Genomic DNA, 7,501 nt, shown 5'->3' on the forward strand with positions numbered 1-7,501 from the left:
GTCTGCAGAGACGGTTCCCCAGCCCAGGAACCCCACCCAGCCTGCTCAGCGCTCACCACCGTCAGCTCACGGGGAGACCCCAGCTTCAGCCGGAGGCCAAAGAAAGAAAGTCTGGTCAATCGTGTGCCAAGCACGGGAGCAGCCCTGCATTGTTCCTCATTCGGCTGAGCCACACTGGTTTCTGTTTGCTCTAACCCTGGTCTTCCTTCCTTGATATTTTATCTTCATGGGTATTTAGGCCTCAGTCCCCTGACAAGGCCTGTTCCTTTGGATTCCTCCCAATTTCCAGTTCTTAGAACAAGTCATGAGCCTTGGACAGAACCTTCCAGGCCCTGTTCTCTCCGCTTCCCTCTGTCCTTGGGAGGGATTAGGGCCCCTTCCCCCACCCCCACGCTCTGTATCCACAGGGCACATCCTTCCTACCCTGGGCCTTTCAGGTGGTTACCTTGGCAACCAGACCTACTAATCCTCCCCCTCATACCAGGCACTGAGAAAATAAAAAGCACATAATTGGCTTAGTGGAGTCACCAATACTAATACATCTTTGTGAGGCCGGCAGAGGTGCCTGTTCTTTAGAGCTGGTTTCTTAAAGAGACTAAGCTGCTTTGCCAGGGCCATTTGAAAATGCATTGCACAAAAATTGGAACATTCCACACCAGGACCTTCGGGATCAATGACTCACCTCCCTGTTTTAAGGATGAGGCCCACAGGAATGACACACACGGCTAGTGAGTGGGTGGGAACGAGCACAGGGCTTCTGCCCCCTCCCGGGCTCCTCGTTGAACGCCAGCATCAGCTCGCGGGAGCTGCTGAGTTGTCTGTGGACACAGGGTCCTGGCGCATTGCTCTGCGTGGCCGCTGTGCCTCTGTATGTGTGTCAGTGCCTGAGTTTCCTCAAAACTAATTGATGGTGATAATCCTAATTGGGCAGTGGCTTGCTGCTTCTTCAAAGAGCGGACATCTGTAAGTGGACGTCTGTAAGTTAGTAACCTTGAACTGCAGTAGCTCAGAAATGTGGCACTTCTTTTCAGAACTTGTGGCTGAAAACGGATACTTTGACAGCGGATCGAACTAACTGTGTGGTTCTTGTGTGACAGTAAGAATAACACGCCAGGGCCAGAGCGATAGAATAGCGGGTAAGGCACTTGCCTTGCCCAGGGCTGACCCGGGTTCAATTCCCGGCACCCCATAGGATGCCTCAAGCCTGCCAGGAGTGATTCCTGAGCACAGGGCCAGGAGTAAGCCCTGAGAAACAGTTGGGTGTGAGCCAAAAATAACAATAAAAAAAGACACACCTGCCTGGGGCTGAAGCGATGGCACAAGAGGGTGGGACATTTGCCTTACACGCGGCCGACCCGGGTTCGGTTCCCAGCGTCCCATGTGGTCCCCTGAGCACCGCCAGGAGTGGTTCCTGAGTGTAGAGCCAGGAGTAACCCCTGTGCATCGCCAGGTATGACCCAAAAAGCAAAAAAAAAGACACACCAAAGCCCAAATGTCTTCAGTGTTACAGCGTTTCCTTTACAGCACACAGGTACCTCTCTGGCACCAACTCTCTTAAATGGAGTTAACAGCAACAGAACTCATGGGTACAACAGAAGTTGAGGGCCAGAGAGATAGTTCAGCAGGTTGACATTTACCTCAATCATCCTAGTACAGTTCTCGGTATTCATTTTAGCCTTTCAAAGACTTTTCTGGACCCCATAGAATTCCTTTATCTTTTTTCATAATAAAACTTCCTGAAATGGGCTGGAGCAGTAGTACAGTAGGGAAGGTGCTTGCCTTGTACGCTGGTGATCCGGGTTCGAACCTCAGCATCCCATATGGTGCCCTGAGCTCCGCCAGGTCTGATCTCTGAGCGCAGGTTTCATCCAGCACCACAAAAGACCCCAGCCTCTACCAGGAGTGTAGAGTGCAGAGCCCGGAGTAAGCCTTGACATGAGTTAGGTGTAGACCACGCCTCCCCAGCGCCAGAAAAAGTGCAACAGCAGTGACTCTGAGTGGCCTTAGAGTGACCTGACCTTGGATATATTGTCCCTTAGCTCTTTCTGCTAGCTGATTGGCTGTTCCCTGTACAAAGGAAAGATTGTGGAATGACTGTGTTGGTTAAGAGGTCCTCACAGGGTTGGAGCAATAGCACAGCAGGTAGGGCATTTGCCTTGCACGCAGCCGACCCGGGTTCGATTCCCAGCATCCCGTATGTTCCCCCAAGCACCGCCAAGAGTGATTCCTGAGTGCAGAGCCAGAAGTAACCCCTGAGCATCGGCTGGATGTGACCAAAAAGGGAAAAAAAAGAGGTCCTGATTATCAGCCCCTCCTCCCTCCCTCACAATAGTGTTTTATCCCTGTGCCATGTAAAAAAAGATAATTTTTCAAGGCTATTTTTTCATCTTTGCTTGTATTTCAATTTTATGAATATATTCATCTTTAGTGACTAGGAATGTAACCATTTTGGAAACCGCTGTGGGACTTCCTTAAAACAGAGCTAACATGTGATGCAGCAATACCACTTTTGAGGTATCTTTTGGAAGAACATGAAAGCATGAACACAAAAAGTTGTGTTCTGCGGACGCTGCATTGATCCAGGCCATCAAGTCTGCCGGAGGGGAAAGGGTGTTGCCCCATTCGCCCTCTCCTCTCTGGAAAGAAAGATGGCGGCCACATGGGAGCCTTGTGGACAGCAGGTATGAGCCGGGAGTGTGGGGGCGACTAAAACCTCATGGGAAGGGGGGCGTTTCGGTCCGCCCTTCACGCCCTACCGAGGCCACCGGTTGCCCCCCGCGAGCGGCTCTCCAGCACGGCCAGGACTCCAGAACACAGAAACCAATTTCTTAACTATCTGACTTTCAGTAGAAATACTTCCAGGGTCAATAGGTAAAAGAGCAGAAATCCAAAACCAACATTTAATTCTTGAACCCAGCCGTAGAAAGCAAATCACTTCACAATGCTTTTTCAGCATGTCTGATTTGGGGGGGGGGGTAAACTCTAAATAATAGTGGTGAATCTTTTATTGAAACAATGAATCTAATCAAAGCAGATAGAGTGTTAACTAGAATTCATCTGCTTCACAGGGACGGGGAGGGGTGGGGGGTGGGGTTTTATTGGGGTTCTTCATGGTAAAAAATAAGTATTGGTAAAGGGAAATGTGTTTGATATTTGCATGACTGAGACATAAACCTGAAAGCTTTGTAACCTTTCCCACAGTGATTCAATAAATAAAAAAAAAAAAAATTAAAAAAAAAAAAAAAAAAAAGTTGTGTTCTGGGGGTATGGTGCCGCCAGCAGGTCGGTCTGTACCTGTGAGGCGAGTGCATCAGCAGCCTGATGGCGCCTTCAGACTTCCAGATACCCCAAAATTGCTGCTGTGCCTTTGGCCAGACCCCAAAATTTGGGGCAAAGTTTACCAAGAAAGTAAACGGCCAAAAGTTAGGTATGTGGGAAACACACCCACAAACCACCTCTGGCTCAGCTATATAATTGGAGGCATGGCTTCTCTGGTTCCTGACTGAACTGCTTAATGGCCATGATCCCAGAGACTCAGAAACAAATCTGGAAACCCAATGGCTTTTGGCATAAATGCGTCCGGTCCCTGAAGTAGGTTACCGGTGCTGGGCCAACCCAGGTGGGAATAGGTTTCGTGCCTTGGCCTGTTCCCCCGGGTGGCCCGGTGGCCGCCATCCTTCAGAAGCCACTGGACAGTCAGGTTTGGGCCCCCAGTGACGAGACACGCAGGGCCTCACGGAATGGGGTGGAGCTGGGCCTTTCCTCCCCACCCCAACGAGACCCCAAGTCATCGCCCATGAACGGCCTCTCTGGCTCCTGATCAAGCTGCTCAACGGCCATAATCCCAGAGACTCAGAAACAAATTTCAAAACCCAGTGTCTTTTGACAGAAATCCCTCCAGATTTAAGTGTTAAAATTTCAGAATTTCAAAATCACATGGCCTTCCTGCAGCCACACGACATCATGTGTTATTCATAACCAGCAATAGAACACAAATTGTCTCCTGTTGCCTTTTCAGCAGGTCTGAGTGTTGGGGTAAAATCTCAGATAATAATGGTGGGTCTGGTGTCGAAATATTGAATGTGATCAAAGTAGAGAGAGAGTAATGTGGAAATCTTCTGCCCCACAGGTAGGGGGAGGGTGTGGGAGGGGGGGTCTACTGGGGTTGTTGGGGGTGGAGAATGGGCACTGGTGAAGGTACGGGGGTTTCATTGTATGACCGAGACTTAGACCCGGAAGCTTTGTAACTGCTCTCACAGTGATTCAATAAATAAAATTATAAAAAATGAAAAAAAAAGTAAGGTGGAGTTCATGCCCAATTCAATCAGCTAATCAGTGGCTGAATAAATAGCAGTACTCCTACGTTAAAAAAAAAAAGTTGTGTTCAATGCCATGTTTATTCCCTTTTGCAATAACTGAAATATGGAAGCAAAGAAAGTGCCTGTTGATAAATGACTGAATAACAAAACTGGAGTATGTGGTACACTGAAATACTATTTTCTGTTTTTAAAAGCAGGTGAAATTTTACCATTTGCTACAAAATGGGAGGAAGTTGAAGAAATTAGACAAAGTAAAATAAGTCAAAAAGATGATAATTTTGTATGATTTCACCAATGTGTTTAAGGATGTAGAAGAACTAAATTTAAAAACCTAAATTAAAGGACCCCCAAAGTGGACATTTTTGTTTTGCTTTATTTGAGGGCCATTCCTGTTCGATTCCCAGCATCCCATATGTTCCCCCAAGCACCACCAGGAGTAATTCCTGAGTGCAGAGCCAGGAGTTACCCCTGAGCATCATCGGGTGTGACCCAAAAAGCAAAGGAAAAAAAAAGGAAATGTAAAAATATATATGGACAGGATAATAAAATGCCTCAAACTCCCATCTTTTATCTCAGAGCTTGAGGGTTTTAAGATTAAGGTTCAGGCGTGGATGTGGGAGAAAAGGGACACTCTTTCACTGTTGGTGGGAATGTCCACTAGTCCAGCCTTTCTGGAAAACAATATGGATCGTCCTTCAAAAACTAGAAATTGACCTTCCATATGACCCCGCAATACCAGTTCTGGGAATATATCCCGAGGATACAAAAAAGCACAGTAAAAATGACATCTGTACCTGTATGTTCATTGCAACACTGTTCACAATAGCCAAAATCTGGAAACAACCCAAGCGCCTAGAACAGATGACTGGTTAAAGAAATTTTGGTACATCTACACAATGGAATACTATGCAGCTGTCAGGAGAGATGAAGTCATGAACTTTGCTTATAAATGGATAGACATGGAGATGTCATGCTAAGTGAAATGAGTCAGAAAGAGAGGGACAGACATAGAAGGACTGCACTCATTTGTGGAATATAAAACAACATAACACGAGGCTGACACCTAAGGATAGTAGATACACGGGACAGATAGACTGCTCCATAGCTGGAAGCCTGCCTCATGAGCAAAGGGAGAAGGCAGCTGGAATAGAGAAGGGATCACTAAGAAAAAGATGGCTAGGGGAATCAGTTGGGATGGGAGATGTGTGCAGAAAGTAGATAAAGGAACAAACATGATAACCTCTCAGGGTCTGTATTGCAAACCATAATGCCCAAAAGCAGAGGGAGATTATGGGGAATCATGTCTGCCATGGAGGCAGAGGGAGGGTGGGAAAGGGGGGCTATACCGGGGATATTGGTGGTGGGGAACGTGCACTGGTGGAGGGATGGGTGTTTGATCATTGTGTGATTGTAACCCAAACATGAAAGCTTGCGACTATCTCACGGTGATTCAATAAAATTTAAAAAAAAAAGAATAAGGTTCATTGGTTCATTGTCAATTCCATATATATATAAAACTCCTCAATCATCACAGAGTGATCAATACTTCACACAATTGTGCTCTATTTCAGTCTCCCGTTCAGTTAAGTAAATCCTGGTTTTGTGTCTCTTATCTTTGCCTTTCATTTAGCCGTTTCTTTCATTATATTTTCAGCCACTTTGTTAGGCCACGTCCTCACCGTTTTGGGTATGGATAAGCTCATGAGGCCAAAAGCAGAGGTGGAGGTGGTAGCCTTGATTTATTTTTCAATTTTTCACTTTCCATCCGCAAAGGAAATAGCCACGGAGCACTACCAATAGACACAGTAATTTGATTCATTAATGCATTTGCTAGAAAATTTCTGCTTCCTTTTCTGTGGTCCTTTTTGTCCTCTCTAATTTGCTTACTCAGGATTATATTCCTTTTTTTTTTTTCTTTTGCTTTTTGGGTCACACCCGGCTATGCTCAGGGGTCACTCCTGGCTCATGCACTCAGGAATTGCTCCTGGCGGTGCTCGGGGGACCATATGGGGTGCTGGGAATCGAACCTGTGTCGGCCATGTTGGCTGCATGCAAGGCAAACGCCCTACCCGCTGTGCTATCGCTCCAGCCCCGATTATATTCCCTTTTTAAAGAAATTCATAATACCCTTTCAACCATTCAAATACAATTCTCTGGATTCGTTTTAGCCTTTCAGAGACTTTTCTGGACCCCACAGAATTCCTTTATCTTTTTCATAATAAAAAAATCCTGAAGTGGGCTGGAGTGATAGTACAGCTGGAAAGGTGCCTTGCACACTGGTGATCTGGGTTCGATCCCCAGCATCCCATTCGGTCTCCTGGGCTCCTCCAGGAATGACCCCTGAGCACAGAGTCAGAAGTGAGCCCTGAATACAGCTGGGTGTGGCCTCCACTCTCTCCCACTTCCCTTCCCCACCACCCCCCAAAAAAAACAAAACCTTCCTGAAATAACACTGAATTACATTCTGTGCCTGGGTGCCTTTTCTATATTACTTCTTTCTGCTGATTCCAGAAGCTTTCCCCCAAACCAATCAAAATTCCCTATCCCACAGAGCAAAAGCTCAGATGGTATTGCGACTTTTTAATTTATTACACCTGGTTATTCTTCATTTGCCTATTCTATAAACCCACCTTTTTTTAAGAATGCCGCATCACAGCGGAGTTTAGGAAAATGTTTCCATCTGAGAATCGCACACGCGCCAGCTCTGAGTGGCCCAATCAGCGCTGACAATATAATAGGCACAGACTGGGTCATTTATAGTAACCTCATGCCAAGTACTAAAATAGACAGAAGCAAATCGGGGCAAAGAGGATGCCACTCCTTGCTGCTATAACAACGAATCCCTAAGTTTAGCAGTTTAAAACGGTGCAAGCATGTCCTTGGCAGTGCTGGAGGTCAGAAGTTCAAAGCCAGTGTCACTCCAGGGAGGGGCTGGGTTGCTGCTGGAAGCTGAGAGAAGTGATTTTCTTCCTTCATCGCATCTCTTAAGCATCCATTGAGCCCTCCTGGCCTCCTCCTTACCTACACAGGGTAGGTAAGAAAAAAGAGACCAGTATGACAATGGTAGTTGGAAATGATCACTGCATGATAACCTTTCAGTATCTGTGTTGCAAACCACAATGCCCAAGAAGAGAAGGAAAGCACGGCGTTAGGAGGTGATGGGAGGGAACCTGGGAACACTG

Source organism: Sorex fumeus, unplaced genomic scaffold (genome assembly GCF_029834395.1).
Source record: "Sorex fumeus unplaced genomic scaffold, SorFum_2.1 ptg000020l, whole genome shotgun sequence".
Lineage (NCBI taxonomy): Eukaryota > Metazoa > Chordata > Mammalia > Eulipotyphla > Soricidae > Sorex > Sorex fumeus.